This window comes from Erythrolamprus reginae, chromosome 4 (assembly GCF_031021105.1).
Source record: "Erythrolamprus reginae isolate rEryReg1 chromosome 4, rEryReg1.hap1, whole genome shotgun sequence".
NCBI lineage: Eukaryota > Metazoa > Chordata > Lepidosauria > Squamata > Dipsadidae > Erythrolamprus > Erythrolamprus reginae.
Window position 1 is genome coordinate 40902865 of NC_091953.1, and position 17541 is coordinate 40920405.

The window sequence follows — 17541 nt, forward strand, 5'->3', positions numbered from 1 at the left end:
TTACTGCCATTTACTCAAAAGCCTATTTTGGCTTTTTATTAGGGAATGTCTTATTTGGGGGGAAACAGGATCATTTTTAATGGATATATAAAGAAACAGTGATCCTGAAACAGAAAGTTATAACATAGAATAGACATATTGTATACAAAGAAAAGATGGCAGAAAAATAAAATAAACAAGTTATAGTTCTACCTAACTGTAATCCATATATTTTCCCTATGGATAAAAGGTTTGTTGAAATTTGTTAAATAGGGTAATGAATACATATTAATAAAATGTTGGACAAATTGGGGAAAGATAATGATTTATTGCTAGAACATTACTTATTGTTTTAGCGTGAATCCAGTCTTATATTTAGTTTAATCTAAAAAACAGCACATAGCTCTGTTTCATCATCCTAGCCAGGTCCAATTGTACCCAAAAGAATAATGTTACTTATTTTCTGATTTCTAATAGAAGAATATGAAAGATGCTTGAGATGGTAGTTTCTTCTTATTCGTCACCAACCACAACAAGAATATTTTACACAAATAAGCAGCTGGTTTGTGTATTTTAGATAACTATGTCTTTTAAATATTGAAGATAAACATATTTCCCGAATCAAATTATATTTGCTTAATCTTTCTTTGGAATAGATGTTAAAGAAACCACTGAAGCAAGATAAGCTGTTCTGTAAAAGGTCACATATCTTTGGAATAGTCTCACTCTTCTGATTCTGGGCAAAGTACTGCCTCATTTATCTGAATGACCTGAAACATGTCAGAAGGATAAATGGGGATGCTATTTCTATGAGTTTCATTTAGTCAGTCTGAACGTCTATAACAAAAAGATTTGAATAATCCAGCTGTGATAAGGGTAACAACTACATAACTTACGACTTGTCATACTTCAAACGTTTCTAATTTTTGGACTTCTTCTTTTGTTACTTTAGACTTTTCTGCATAGTGAGATTAAAAAGAAGAAAAATACCATTATGGTCCTTCAAATACTTGAAGGAAAAACTCTTTGGAACTAAGAGTTTCACTAAAGATATGGGGAATTAATATCACACACAGACATATTCAACTTGGGTTCATACAGCCTGCTAAACCATGTGTACTGCAACACAAACTGCTATGTACTTGTAAGAGACATCATGATTTGAATTAAACATTTTATGGGTTTTGCATTGTGATTTTCATTATACATGTTTCCTAATTTTGGTGCCATTATCCCTTAATATATTGAAAGATAGATGGAACATGTAATATTCTTGTTGATAAATATTAAATATAGCACATATTAGAACTTAATATTCACCCTAGTTTAAGGCTGATTTAGTTATAGTTTTTATCCCATTCTACTTTTAAATTTCTTCTACATACCTTACTTTTAGGTAACATCTTAATCTAATTAAATATTCTATGGAACTTAATAGAGTCCACATGATCTGAGTGATAACTAAATTAATTATCTAACTTTTGCTTTTTAAAAATATGATATTTAGAATTGGTCAAATTCAAAACATAGTACATATATTAGAAATAAAGAAAAAATGGATTTCAATTCTGTTTTGAGCCTTGGTGTCTATTTCACCAATTTTTGGAATTGGTTTGCCATGCCCTCATCCCTAATACTGAGAGTGAGATACCTTGGCTGAGTTTTCTGCCCAAAACAGAATTAAAATTCACATTTTTCAGTTTTTAATCCAGTGCCTTTAACCACTATATTAAACTGGATCTTCAGAAACATTGTAATATATTACAATTAACAAGTTGCATGGTAAAATAGTTTTTTTTCTTTGTTGTTTTATTTTATTTTATTAAACATATCACTTATTGCTGAGAAAGCTAAAAATAATTTATCCATCCTGTTATAAAGAGCTGTGCTATAAAAAGCAAGACATTGTAGTAAGGAAAATATATCCCTAAGTAATTTGAATTCAGACAATTCATTTCTTCACCTCAAATACAGATTCCTAACTAACCATAATGATTTATCACTTATTATTATTATTATTATTATTATTATTATTATTAATTAGATTTGTATGCTGCCCCTCTCCAGAGACTCGGAGCGGCTCACAACAACAAAACAGTACAAATCCAATGGTTAAAACAATTTAAAACCCTTAATATAAAAAACAATCAAAGATCTTATACAAACCATACGTAAAGCAGAAACGGCCCAGGGGAATCAATTTCCCCATGCCTGGTGACAGAGGTGGGTTTTAAGGAGTTTGCAAAAAGCAAGGAGGGTGGGGGCAATCCTAATCTCCGGGGAGAGTTGATTCCAGAGGGTGGGGGCAACCACAGAGAAGGCTCTTCCCCTGGGTCCCACCAGACGACATTGTTTTGTCAACAGTACCTGGAGAAGGCCAACTCTGTGGGACCGAACCGGTCGCTGGGATTCATGCGGCAGAAGGCGGTTCCAGAGATATTCTGGTCTGATGCCATGAAGGGCTTTATAGGTCATAACCAACACTTTGAATTGTGACTGGAAACTGATCGGCAACCAATGCAGACTGCGGAGTGTTGGTGTAACATGGGCATACCCGGGGAAGCCCATGATTGCTCTAGCAGCTGCATTCTGCATGATCTGAAGTTTCCGAACACTCTTCAAAGATAGCCCCATGTAGCATTACAGTAGTCGAACCTCGAGGTGATGAGGGCATGAGTGACTGTGAGCAGTGACTCCCAGTCCAGGTAGGGCTGCAACTGGTGCACCAGGCGAACCTGGGCAAATGCCCCCCTCGCCATAGCAAGGTCTGTTAGGTCAGTTGCAAACTGCTGCAGTTAGGAAATATGCTGGCATAAAATTGGAGATAAATACATGTAGCAGTTTACGAGAAGTGTAAAGGTCATTTTATTTATTATTTGTTATTTGTTATTTGTTATTTGTTATTTGTTATTTGTTATTTGTTATTTGTTATTTGTTATTTGTTATTTGTTATTTGTTATTTGTTATTTGTTATTTGTTATTTGTTATTTGTTATTTGTTATTTGTTATTTGTTATTTGTTATTTGTTATTTGTTATTTGTTATTTGTTATTTGTTATTTGTTATTTGTTATTTGTTATTTATTATTTATTATTTATTATTTTTATTATTTTTGTTATTTTTGTTATTTTTGTTATTTTTGTTATTTTTGTTATTTTTGTTATTTTTGTTATTTTTATTATTTTTATTATTTTTATTATTTTTATTATTTTTATTTAAGGACTTGGGGTGGCTTACAACATATAAAAAGAAAACTATAGAATACAGTAGCCTAAATCCAATTAATTTAAAACTAAATAAACTAGTCTAAAATCCCCAATTATATTAAATCTCAATTATACCCACTCAGACAACAACCATCCATAACATTTTGCTTGTATTTAATATCACACTTATTGCAGAAGAAGACATACTTAACTGATAAAATATAAACCATATTTTCTTATTCTATAAACAACTCCTCAATGTATATGCATAGTCTTCAGGTTATGGTGCCAATTGCATTGAAATTTCTATCATCAATGATATGGTTGTAAAGCAGAATTTCATGTGATTGTATCAGTGACAGCAATCATGGTTGCTTTTGTAACTTCAAGACCACGTGGGCTGTTAAGTAGGAAGAAGCAAGAGTCCCAAGCAAGGAATGGAAATGATGCATAGGTGCAATGGGGAAAGGTAAAGTTGCCTGTGGTAGATCCTAAGGAGCACATAGGTGTTGGCAGGGGCTATTGGTGAAAGCCCCAGACGGATAATGTTATGCATTACGGTATGTTGTTATGTATTAGGGTTTGAGTTAGTTAATTACTACATTGGGCTGCCAGATATTTTAGTTTCTGATCATGGGTGCAACTAATGGCAACCCCTTTTGAAGGTTTCTTGGCTGAGTTGGGAATCAGGCCTACACTGATCACGCCATTCCATCCCAGCAGTAACGGCCAAGTTGAACGCATGGTGCAGGCAGCCAAGGAGGCCTTGGAGTGGTTAGGGCCAGGAGACTGGCAAGCTTGGGTGGACAAATTCCTCCTAGCACAACATATAATTCCTAGCACAGTTACTGGGAATAGTCCAGATGAACTATTGATGAGTTGGAGACTCTGGTCCATATTAGACAGACTACATCCTAATTACTTGAATCAAAAAGAGCTGAATAGTCCTGGACGAATAAGAATATTCTAAATAGATGACCCAGTGTTTGCTAGGAATTTTGCAGAGGTTCCTTTATGGCTACCAGGAAAAATATTAGAGATAACTGGCCCCAAGACTACCCATACATGTATGTAAGCAAATAAATATTGATGACTGAATGAGACATCTATATTTCAAATACATTTGTTTTAGTTCTAAATAATTTATGTTTATTATGGAAACAAGTAAGAGTATTAAAAATACTAATTTGCATAACCAACAATAGAATGTGTAACATGGCCAACAGAACAATCCACACTGCATTTAGTGTATTTGTAACATTTTAGCATTTATATATTGTCGAGCAATCATGGGTGAGACTTTTTGAAGTTATATTTTCATTTGATAATGATATGCAAATTAATTTCATACTATCTAATGTGTCTACAACTTCCTTATCCATAAATATACCATTAAGAGCACCTCACCTTCTTGCATTACTCATTGTTCACTGTTGAACTATTTTCTATATATTGTATCTCCTTTACTCTCACTTAAAAAATGTTTTACAGCAATCATTCTCTAATATGCTTTCTACCCCATTCCTAATTTCCTCATTTTGACAAGCATTCTCCTACATACTTCCCAGAAGTAACTTCCACATCGTCCTGGAACACTCTGTAATACAATTATTTTCAGACTGTTCTAATCAACTTCTTTTGTCATTATATTTTGCTAATGCCTTCTGCATAATAAGGCTTGTACTTTCCCTTTCTGTGTTCATTCTATTGTCACTCTTTTTTCTTCTTCTTGATACTGCCCTTTAGAATATTCCAGTACCATTTTATCAAACATCATCTTTCTGTCTTAAATCAAAGTCTACCAGATCAATTCTGCATTTGAATTTATATTCATTTCCTTACTACAAATGAACTTATGCTTCAATCAAGTATTCAAGACCTTCTCCCCCATCTTTTGTAAACAAATATTTATTACACAATCCCAACAAACAGTGCTACAAAAGGAAGCAATACATTTTTGATAAAATGAGATTATCTATCCAACAAAGGGAATTTTATATACTTAAAGTTCAAAATAGCTGCAATGCCAACTAAGTTGATGACTTAATTATTTTAATATCAGAAACCACTGAGCATGGTGAACACTGAAAATCATTGTATTTGTACCAACTATTTATGAGACAATGTCTGCAAGAAAAGGCAAGAAATTTGTTCTCTAAGGTGCTTTGTCACACACCCACACAACACCTTCTGTTGTTTGTTGTTGTTATTATTTCAAACATCACTGAAATTCACTGAAACAGAGCAACAGTAATCCTTTGAAGTCTTTTCAATAAAAGTTGAGAACCTTTGTTATGGTCATAGCAGCAGCCATGAAAAAACCAGTATAAAGCCATTTCACATTTTGTTACTGCTTTTCCAGACTTTGTTGCTTCCAAATTACAATATAACATCCATACTCTGTTATTGCTAAATGTTTTATTTCAAAAAACCTCAATTACATTTTATTGGATTACATCATTGAAGAAATAACGATTATATGATAACTTCAGTATCAGAAAGTCTTTTTTCTAAATGTTAACTACTTTGTGTCCAAACTAATACATATATTGTTTATGTACCCTTTTGTAAAGCTGTTTATCTGTTGGAAATCAAAGTTGGACTAACTAAGGCATCGTAAGTTTGATCCTTAGAAAGCCTTTACTCTTACTCATTGATCAGTGGAATAATCTTGGTTTCTTTAGGACTGTCTTTCAAGCCAAACCACTACTGGTTGGATTCATATATCAACAGAAACCTCTTAGTACTTGAAATGAATTGGTCCCAAAGCTATTAACAAAGTACTAAATGACTGATTAACCTAGCACTTGATCAATACAGAACAATAGAGTTAAATCACTACAGCTAGGGCTGAGCAAATCTTTCGAGAAGACTTCACTCCACTGGATTTCTGTCACTAATGTAGCTTCTATGAATGCATAGAAACTGTTCTTTGTAATAGAGATGTAATGTCCTAGTCAAGCACAACTCACTTACTGACTGTATTACTTAGCAATGCAAGGTCTGGTCTCAGCAGAAATCGTACATAAAACACTACCTGTATTACATTTCTAATAATAATAATAATAATAATAATAATAATAATAATAATAATAATTTATTGGATTTGTATGCCGCCCCTCTCCGTAGACTTGGGGCGGCTAACAACAATGATAAAACAAGATGAACAATCCAATAATAAAAACAACTAAAAACCCTTATTATAAAACCAAACATACACACAAACATACCATGCATAACTTGTAATGGCCTAGGGGGAAGGAATATCTCAACTCCCCCATGCCTGGTGGTATAAGTGAGTCTTAAGTAGTTTACAAAAGACAGGGAGGGTGGGGCAATTCTAATCTCCGGGGGGAGTTGGTTCCAGAGGGCCGGGGCTGCCACAGAGAAGGCTTTTCCCATAGGGCCTGCCAAACAACATTGTTTAATCGACGCGACCCGGAGAAGGCCAACTCTGTGAGACCTTATCAGTCGCTGAGATTCGTGCGGTAGCAGGTGGTTCTGGAGGTAATCTGGTCCAATGCCATGTAGGGCTTTAAAGGTCATGACCAACACTTTGAATTGTGACCGGAAACTGATCGGCAGCCAATGCAAGCCACGGAGTGTTGAAGAAACGTGGGCAAATCTTGGAAGCCCCACGATGGCTCTCGCGGCTGACCTTAAACAGGTCACTTGTGAAAATTTATAACAGGTGAATTTACAACCAATAAAAGGAAATTGTTTTAGACAGGCCAGGAAGAGAATGAAAATAACAATTACTTCCACAAAAATCTCCCCTCCTCCAAAAATGAAAAACAGTTTCTTTTCAAATTCACCTCCTTTGTTCTTTATAATTATCTGTTCATTTAAAAGAGGTGTGGAGGCAAACGAGTATAGGACTAAACCTAAGCATGGTTAGATCTAGCACAGCTCTTTACCAAGGATTGCTTAATGGGTAGGCTTTTATTTTATCTTTATAAAATAAGCATAATGTCATAAATCTGGAAAACATACTTTGTATAGTTATAAGAGCTGTAAATATCAAGAACTGTAAAGTTTATTAATGATAATCTACTGGAGCATTATGTTTCTATTTAGCTTAATCTGTATGTGAAATTCTCACATACATATTTGAGCATAATCAATTGCATTATCATCCAGAAACAGGATGATATGAACATAGCTTAATTTTAAAAAAAAAATTAAGAAAGAGAGAAAGAAAAGCAAAGAAAGAGAGAGAGAAAGAAAGAAAGAAAGAAAGAAAAAAGATAGATAGATGATAGATAGATAGATAGATAGATGATAGAGATAGATAGATAGATAGATAGATAGATAGATAGATAGATAGATAGATAGATAGATAGATAGATGCTGGGTGAAAATTTGAGACGTTTTAGTCCAACATAACATATTGCAATTCTGTTATGTTATGAAAAAGGCCTAATTTAATTTCTTCTTGATTTGCTATTTTTTTGAATGTAAGAATGTATTTCTTAGAGGAATATTTTTTAAAAATATGAAATTTAAATGACGGTTATTTTTACTGAGACCTGGTATTTTTGCTCAGACATAGGTTTTTCATTTGTATCACTTTTTTGTGAGAAGAAAGCAAAATGTTCGTAAAAAGGTTTATTTTACATTCTGTGATGTTTTTTCGATGTGTTCAGCTTTTGACATAGCCCCCTTGAGTAAGATGCTATAAAAGGAGACAATCCATCAAATATCTCTCACAAAACGTTTCCTCTGTAGGATAATAAGAATATATATTAATGCTGATTCTTATAATTCTAGTTTATTAAAAAATAATTATGCATTTCACAACATAATGGCAGCAATATTCCATTCATCCACCAAACAAGAATTTGTGAATGGAAGTGACATGCTGCTAGTGGCATTGTAAATCTATGGCAGCAACTATTAAACTGAATATCAGAAGCAAAGTGAGTGACAATAGAATCTGTTGGAGTAGAAGCAGGGCTCCCAGGGGAAGGAATGGAATCACTTTTTTTCAGAGAATATTTACAGCTCAGGAAGACAAAGGGGATAGAAGAGAAAGCTTTATTGTAGAATGCCCACAGGGAATCTTGAGGTGCAAAGAAGCCTTTTAAATGACTAATTTCTACGATTCTTTGAATGCTTTTATTATAGGATTTCTCAGTTCTTAATGCTACTGCCTAATATGAGTGCTAATAGAAGGCTTTACAAATCCAGCTTCCTAAGCCACTATTTGATTTCAATGAAGTGGTTTTAAAGATATGCATCATTGCATAGAAAAAGTAAGACAGTATTATTTTAAGCTGAAAAAATCCCGAGATTCTCTTTATAGAGAGTTTTAAAACATTCTAAATCATTGCATAGAATACCAATTTAACCCTACCTCCACAAAGGCACAGTGGCTCAGTGGCTTAAAAGTCACCGGAGAAGTGGCGTGACTCCTAACATAGCATGATGGAGTGAATTCCTGTCACTTATTTATTTTTATTTATTTATTTACTTATTTTGTCCAATATACCATAATACACAATGAAGGTTATAGAGGATATAGTAGAGAAGAAACACGAGATATAGGAGAGACTATAGGACAGGGGACGGAAGGCACTCTAGTGCGCTTATGTACGCCCCTTACTGACCTCTTAGGAATCTGGAGAGGTCAACCGTGGATAGTCTAAGGGTAAAATTGAAAACGTCCAAAGATATTTCACATGAAGAGCCCTTCACTCCTCCACTCAAAACAGAATACCCTACGAAAATAGACTAACAATCCTGGGTCTAGAAAGCTTAGAACTACGGCGCCTAAAACATGATTTAAGTATTTCCCACAAGATCATATGCTGCAACGTCCTACCGGTCAATGACTACTTCAGCTTCAACCGCAACAACACAAGAGCACGCAACAGATTCAAACTTAATATTAACCGCTCCAAACTTGACTGTAAAAAATATGCCTTTAACAATCGAGTTGTCGAAGCGTGGAACTCATTACCGGACTCAATAGTGTCAACCCCTAACCCCCAACATTTCTCCCTTAGACTATCCATGATTGACCTCTCCAGGTTCCTAAGAGGTCAGTAAGGGGCATACATAAGTGCACTAGTGTGCCTTTCGTCCCCTGTCCAATTGTCTTTCCTTTATCTCATATATCATATATATTTTCTTCCTTTCATATATCTCCTGCTCTGTTTTTACATATTATCTTTATATATATATTACTTCATGTCTATTCTCTTCCATATGTATTGTGTATTGGACAAATGAATAAATAAATAAAAACTTAAAAAAATATTGGAACTTAAGGGATTATACTACAGAGTCCAGTAAAGCTTCAGCTCTTACCAACTTAGCAGTTGGAAAGCATGTAAATGCAAGTACTGTAGATAAATATATAAAATACTTCACAGGAAAGTAACATCACTTCATGTTTCACCACACATTCTGCAATGGGATGTCATGCTGGTCACATGATCATAAAAACTTCAGCAGACAGTGCTGGCGTAATGGCCTAGAAAGGAACACACATACCATTTAATAATTTGTACATAATTCATAATGTGGCTAGGGGGGATTTTGCACAAGTTCGTCTTGTCTATCAGTTTCGGCCCTACCTCAACTTCACACAGTCACTCATACTCTCATTACCTCTCATCTTGACTATTGCAATGTGCTCTACATGGGGCTATCCTTGAAGAGCGTTCAGACACTTCACCTGGTGCAAAATTCAGCAGAGTGTGCAATAACAGGTGTATCAAGGTATGCCAGTATTACTCCATCTTTATGCAAGCTGCATTGGTTGCCAGTCAGTCTCTGAGCGCAATTCAGGGTTTTGGTTATTACCTTTAAAGCCCTAAATGGATCAGGGCCACACTATTTACGGGACCGTCTCCAACCTCATACCTCATTGTGGCCAATAAGGGCCCATGGAGTTGGCCTTCTCCAGGTGCCATCTGCCAAGCAATGTCAGTGGGTGGGACCTCAGGGAAGACCTTCTCTGTGGTGGCTCCAACCCTATGGAATCACCTGCCCCCTATCTTCTTCCTACTGGTCTTCCAGAAAGTCATTAAGACCTGGCTTTTCCGGCAGGTCTGGAACTAGATTGACTGTAGCGAATGGATGGTTCTTTTAGGATATTATTGTTTTATTATATTACTGATTTTATTGTGTATTCTGATCATATTTTACTATTGTTGTATTTATGTCATTTGTTAGTCGCTCTGAGTCCGTTTTGAAATGAGTGGCATATAAATAAAATAAAATAAGATAAGATAAGATAAGATAAGATAAAATAAATAAAGTAAGTAAGTAAGTAAGTAAGTAAGTAAGTAAGTAAGTAAGTAAATAAATAAAAAAATATATTTTGAAAGCTTCAAATCTCATATTTTTTATTCTTGTGCATGATTTACAAAAACGAGATCATAGCAATTTTCAGAAATTTATTAGTCTTTCAGTATTGCATCCATATTATCATCTAATCTATTCATCATTGCGCAAGATTATATGATTGTATACCCTTATATTTTCAGTTATTGAGGGTTTTTTCCTCCATCACCCAAGCCTCCAAATGTGGGAGAATCTGAAAGTATACTCTCTATATAAATAAAAATGTAAATGTTTGTTTGTTCAAAATCTTAAATTTCCAAAGATTCTTCACTGATTCCTTTGAAAATTTGACACAATGTTGCATTTGAATACATGCATGTTTTTATATACTTATATTATATAGATGTTACACCTGTGACAAGTGAAAACATACATGTGCTTAAAACAGGACTGTCTTCACCTATTGCTTTGAAATTTTGACACAACATTGCATTTGAATATGTGCATGCGCCCCTGCGTCTCCGTGCGTGATTTCGCTACCTGCCCATGTGCAGTAGCAGAATTGTGCTGGACTCTGCTAGCACTCAGAGCCATGGGGGTGAGCACACATCACCATTCCACCTTAGCATCCCACCTCTGGTATGAGTGTTTTTATGGTCTTTGTGTTTTTGGATTATTAATTATTAATTGGATTCAGGATGTTATATATTGTTATTTTATATGTTGTAAGCCTCCCGAGTCTTTGGGGAAGGGTGGCATGATAGTCCAATAAATAAGTAATAAATCAATCAATCCCTGCTAAGTTGCCTGTAGTCTGTTATCAGACCACCTGCCTCTGAAAATATCAGTAAAAGTTGCCAGAGAAACATAGAAACATAGAAACATAGAAGACTGACGGCAGAAAAAGACCTCTTGGTCCATCTAGTCTGCCCTTTTACTATTTCCTGTATTTTATCTTAGGATGGATATATGTTTATCCCAGGCATGTTTAAATTCAGTTACTGTGGATTTCCCAACCACGTCTGCTGGAAGTTTGTTCCAAGGATCTACTACTCTTTCAGTAAAATAATATTTTCTCATGTTGCCTTTGATCTTTCCCCCAACTAACTTCAGATTGTGTCCCCTTGTTCTTGTGTTCACTTTCCTGTTAAAAACACTTCCCTCCTGAACCCTATTTAACCCTTTAACATATTTAAATGTTTCGATCATGTCCCCCCTTTTCCTTCTGTCTTCCAGACTATACAGATTGAGTTCATTCAGTCTTTCCTGATACGTTTTATACTTAAGACCTTCCACCATTCTTGTACCCCGTCTTTGGACCCGTTCAATTTTGTCAATATCTTTTTGTAGGTGAGGTCTCCAGAACTGAACACAGTACTCCAAATGTGATCTCACCAGCGCTCTATATAAGGGGATCACAATCTCCCTCTTCCTGCTTGTTATACCCCTAGCTATGCAGCCAAGCATCCTACTTGCCTTTCCTACCGCCCGACCACACTGTTCACCCATTTTGAGACTGTCAGAAATCACTACCCCTAAATCCTTCTCTTCTGAAGTTTTTGCTAACACAGAACTGCCAATGAAATACTCAGATTTAGGATTCCTTTTCCCCAAGTGCATTATTTTACATTTGGAAACATTAAACTGCAGTTTCCATTGCTTTGACCATTTATCTAGTAACGCTAAATCATTTACCATATTACAGACCCCTCCAGGAATATCAACCCTATTGCACACTTTAGAGTCATCGGCTCTAGAAATATCAGGATATATGTGGTGTAGACCAGCCACCAACTGATGATCCATGCAGCAACAGGTGGTCCATGGAAAATTTTGGTGGTTCTCAGAAAAAATATTTGCATTTTTCATATTGCACTAAATCAGGAGTCCCCAGACTATGGCCCCTAGGCTGGCTACATGCAATGAATGCTTTTGTTGCTGCAGATAGTCTCTCCTTTAAGGTCTTTTTGTGGAGGTTGGAGGGAGGCAGAAATTCCGACTTGGAGTCTGCTTCAGCCTCCTGGGGCAGGGCTTTGGGTGAAGGCTGGAGGGAAGCGCTTCTGGTGGCAAAGAGCTGGAGGACTTTGTTCCAGTGGGACTCTATCATGGCCTGGAATTGGCTAACCATCTTAGCCTGCTGAGCCTCCAGGTATCAGGACCTGGCTGTATACTCCCACAGATCTCCCCTTTCCTTGGAATGTCTATGCTTGTATTCCTCAGTGAGCTGCTTCTGCTGAGCCTCCTTCTTAGCCAGATCCAATTTGAACTAAGCCAGCTGTTTTGCCAACTCTTTCTCATGGCTGCTTAGCTCCAACAACCGCCTTCTACCACACGAATCCCAGCGGCTGATAAGGTCCCACTGAGTTGGCCTTCTCCAGGTCCCGTCGACCAAACAATGTCGTTTGGCGGGCCCCAGGGGAAGAGCCTTCTCTGTGGCAGCCCCGGCCCTTTGGAATCAACTCACCCCGGAGATTAGAATGGCCCCCACCCTCCTTGTCCTTCGCAAGTTACTTAAGACACACCTATATCGCCAGGCATGGGGGAACTAAGACATCTCCCCCAGGCGTATTATATTTCATGTTTGATGTGTATGTGCTGTATGGTTTTTAATTGTTGAGGTTTTTATATATTTTATTATTAGATTTGTTACATTGTTATACTGTTTTTATTACTGTTGTGAGCCGCCCCGAGTCTTCGAAAAGGGGCGGCATACAAATCTAATAAATTGAATTGAATAATAAATTGAATTGAATTCTTATTGGGGCCCTAAGGAGTCAAAGTGAGCAGGCCAGGAGTTTCTGAGAGGAGTGAGTAGAGCTTATAATGGTGAAAGCGTTCCTGTTGGGTAGAGTTGAGCTTCAGGTTTTAATTATCTAGAGCAGAGGTCCCAAATCTTTTGGACCTCAGGGACCACTAAATTCATCATTTTAAATCCTGCGGACCCTAATATGATCTGCCTAATCATGTGCCTGGGTGGGCATGGCCAACTTGATGTGCCTCTCAATGTGAGTGACTTCAAGTTGGCCATGCCCACCCAGGCACATGATCACCTAGCCACGCCCACACAGCCACTCATTAGGCAGATCATATTAGGGTCCGCAGGATTTAAAATGATGAATTGGGGCCTCTGCTCTAGATAATTAAAACCTGAAGCTCAACTCTACCCAACAAGAACCAGTCATTAAAGCTTTCACTATTATAAGTTGCTACAGACATTTGTACAAATAATCAAATAACCAAAATGAGTTATTCTGAATAAACAAAAATAAAGAAACATATGTGTGCTAACAGATCTACTTTTGAGAATGCTGTTCAAAAATATGAGTGTGAAAAGTACTCTCAAGTGTATTGATGGCAAAGAATAATATGCACAAAACTCAATAGTCTTTATATGCACAGACCCAAGGAACAACCATTTGTGTAACAGATGAATGAGATGAATAGGAGATCTGATTTTTTCAGTGGCTTGCTGAATGAGGTTTGGCTGTTTAAAAGAGAATATTGTCAAATGTGAAAGTATATAACGGTTTATTTTTTCATCTATTTTAAAATAAAATAAACACCTGATTTGAAAACTATGCATGCATGTTGAAATGTTTGTATTTAAAAACCCTTTACAAAATAGAAAATGAGGCTCATCAGTTGCCCATTGAATTAAAATTAAATTTCATTCACTGATGATGGAATGTTCACCTGAAAGTATAAGAACATGATCCTCTTTTTAGTTATTGAAATCAGTGCAAAAAGAGCATTGATAGTTTATAGACCAGTTAGGGCAAATCATTTTTTCCTCAGGTGCCGAAAGAGCATGCACACACACTATTGCACATGTGTGAGTGCCCACACCCAAAATTCAATGCCTGGGGAGTGCAAAAACAGCTTTCCCCGCCTTCTGGTCCAGCGACCAGAAATGGCCTGTTTCCCAACTTCTGGTAGGTCCAGTAGGTTCAGGTTTCACCCTCTCCAGGCTCCAAAGCTTCCTGGAGTTGGGAGATGATAAAAACATCCCCCACATCTCTCAGAAGCTCTTTAGAAGCCAGAAAGGCCCTCCCAGAGCCTCTGTGTGAGCCAAAAACTAGCTGGCCGGCACACACCTTTTATTATTTATTTATTTATTTTATTAGATTTGTATGCCACCCCTCTCTGAAGACTTGGGGCAGCTCACAACAACAATAAAAAACATATAAACAATGGAACAAATCTAATAATAAGAATTATATAAAAAAAACCCAACTGAAAACCATACAGCACATACATACCAAACATAAAATATAAAAAAGCCTGGGGGAGATGTCTTAGTTCCCCCATGCCTGGTGATATAGGTGAGTCTTGAGTAACTTGCAAAAGACAAGGAGGGTAGGGGCAGTTCTAATCTCCGGGGGGGGAGTTGATTCCAGAGGGCTGGGGCGGCTACAGAGAAGGCTCTTCCCCTGGGGCCCGCCAAACGACATTGTTTGGTCGAAGGGACCCAGAGAAGGCCAACTCTGTGGGACCTTATTGGCCGCTGGGATTTGTACGGTAGAAGGTGGTTCCGGAGGTATTCTGGTCCAATGCCATGAAGGGCTTTAAAGGTCATTACCAACACTTTGAATTGTGACCGGAAACCAATCGGCAGCCAGTGCAGGCCACGGAGTGTTGTAGAAACGTGGGCGAATCTAGGAAGCCCCACGATAGCTCTTGCGGCCACATTCTGCACGATCTGAAGTTTCCGAACACTTTTCAAAGGTAGCCCCATGTAGAGAGCGTTGGAGTAATCGAACCTCGAGGTGATGAGGGCATGAGCGACTGTGAGCAATGACTCCCTGTCCAAATAGGGCTGCAACTGATGCATCAGGCGAACCTGGGCAAAGGCCCCCCTCGCCGAAAGATGGTGTTCCAATGTTAGCTGTGGATCGAGGAGGACATCCAAGTTGCGAACCCTCTCTGAGGGGGTCAATAATTCCCCCCCCCCCCAGGGTAATGGACGGACAGATGGAATTGTCCTTGGGAGGCAAGACCCACAGCCACTCCGTCTTGTCTGGGTTGAGTTTGAGTTTGTTGACACCCATCCAGGCCCCAACAGCCTCCAGGCACCGACACATCACTTCCACTGCATGTTGGAGCTGAGCTAGGGCAGCAGATATGGCTCCATGTGCCACTTGTGGCACCTATGCCATAGGTTCACCATCATTGTTATAGACTATAGAGTTCCAATCCCAGTTTGGCAGCTGATGGACCAACTGTCCTCAAAAAAACAAACATTAGGGGGGGGGACCTCCCCAAGCTGCTTTTTTCAAGAGGTAAATTGAGTTTCTGATTTTTCTTTGAAGATGTTTCATTTCTCATTCAAGAAGCCTCTTCAGCTCTGACTGGAGGGTGGGGAATGGAAGGATTTATATTCCTTGCAGACAGTTGGTTATTTGCCCCTTTTAGTAAATCACTGAGGCTTGCATCTAAAACTTGAAGTGCAAAGGGTTACTGTAGTCTTCAATTTTTCTGGAAATTCACTCATACTCCCCTACCACTTGAAGTATGTTCATCTTCATCTAAGACATTTAGCTATGGACTTTGAGATGAACACCTTTCAGATCTATATTGTTACATTCATAATCAGCGCAACCACTTTTGAAAAGGCAAAGAAAGACAAAAGAAATGAATTATAAATCTCAGGTGTTCATAGTGAATTAGCTCATTCACATTCCCATATTTAGCTTATTTAATTCTTTTGGGGAGTTAATGTTATAATAATGTTTCTCAACCTAAACTAATGTTTCTCAAACTAAACAGCTTTAAGAAAATTGGACTCCTAGAATTCCCCAGCCTTTGAGAACAGAATTCCACATATCCACACTTGCTAAGACATTATAACATGTTCTGATTATTTGCCATTAATTGACTTCTAAATCTTCAAGTCTTTAAACTCAGCATATATTAGATTTCAGCCTCATTGCTGTAAAATTATTCAGAATGATAATGAATAAACTTTGAAAACAATTCACAAGAACAATTCTATTTTTATATAGGGAATGGAAGAGGTTATAGAAGAAATTTGATAACTAGGGCAAACATCTGCTCTCTTAATATACATACAAGTTCTTTTCTATGTTAGGACCTTTTAGCACAGCTGAAGACAAGTACTATTTTTAGAAACATATTATTTTATTTATTACTAAAAATAAAAACTTTTCTGAGGGATGGAGCTCAGTGAAGTATTGTTTAATATTTTCAAAAAGTATTAAAGGGGCTGTTATTTTTTATTTATGGCATAGAATAAACGTGATAGATTTATATTCTGAAATGTTTTTGAAGTTTAGGGGGCTAAAGTATGTGGTTAAAATACAATTATCAAGAATATTTATGGATTATAACTTCAAAGGATTCACACACACAATATAAAATGATATTCGTGCTGGATGAGGAACCACAGACAAACATTCGGGGTAGCATAAAATACATTTTTCATTGCTTTTTTACCGTTGTATGGCAAGTCATGAAATCTATTCTAAAACAGAGGACAAAATAGAAAACTAAGTTGCTGCATTCTCTGTTTAAATGAATAGATGAATTGCTTCTGGAAAAAGGAGCAATGTATAAATTCACATATAAATTCTCAACTTAGCAACAACAATAGCAATTGCAATAGCACTTAGACTTATATACCACTTCATAGTGATTTATAGCCCTCTATAAACGGTTTATAGGGACTTCATTTTACTGACCACAGAAGGATGGAAGGCTGAGTCAACCTTCAGCCATTCAGAATGAAACTCTGAGAATGAGCAGTGGCAAAATATTTCTTTTCTCTTGTCAGGAAAATTATAGATGTGTCCATCAGAAACTGAACTGATCATTTTGTCACCAATATGTCTGTTTATCTCGTGTATTTATTTTAAAAATGCCTTCCTATGCTTTTTAAACCTGATTTTACATGAGTGTACAACAGGGTAGGCAAAGTTGGCTCTTCTATAACAGGTGGACTTTGACTCCCAGAATTGGTGAACTAGCATGATTGTCTCAGGAATCCTTGGAATTGAAGTCCACAAGTCACAGAAGAGCCAATTTTGCCTACCCCGGTTTACAGTATT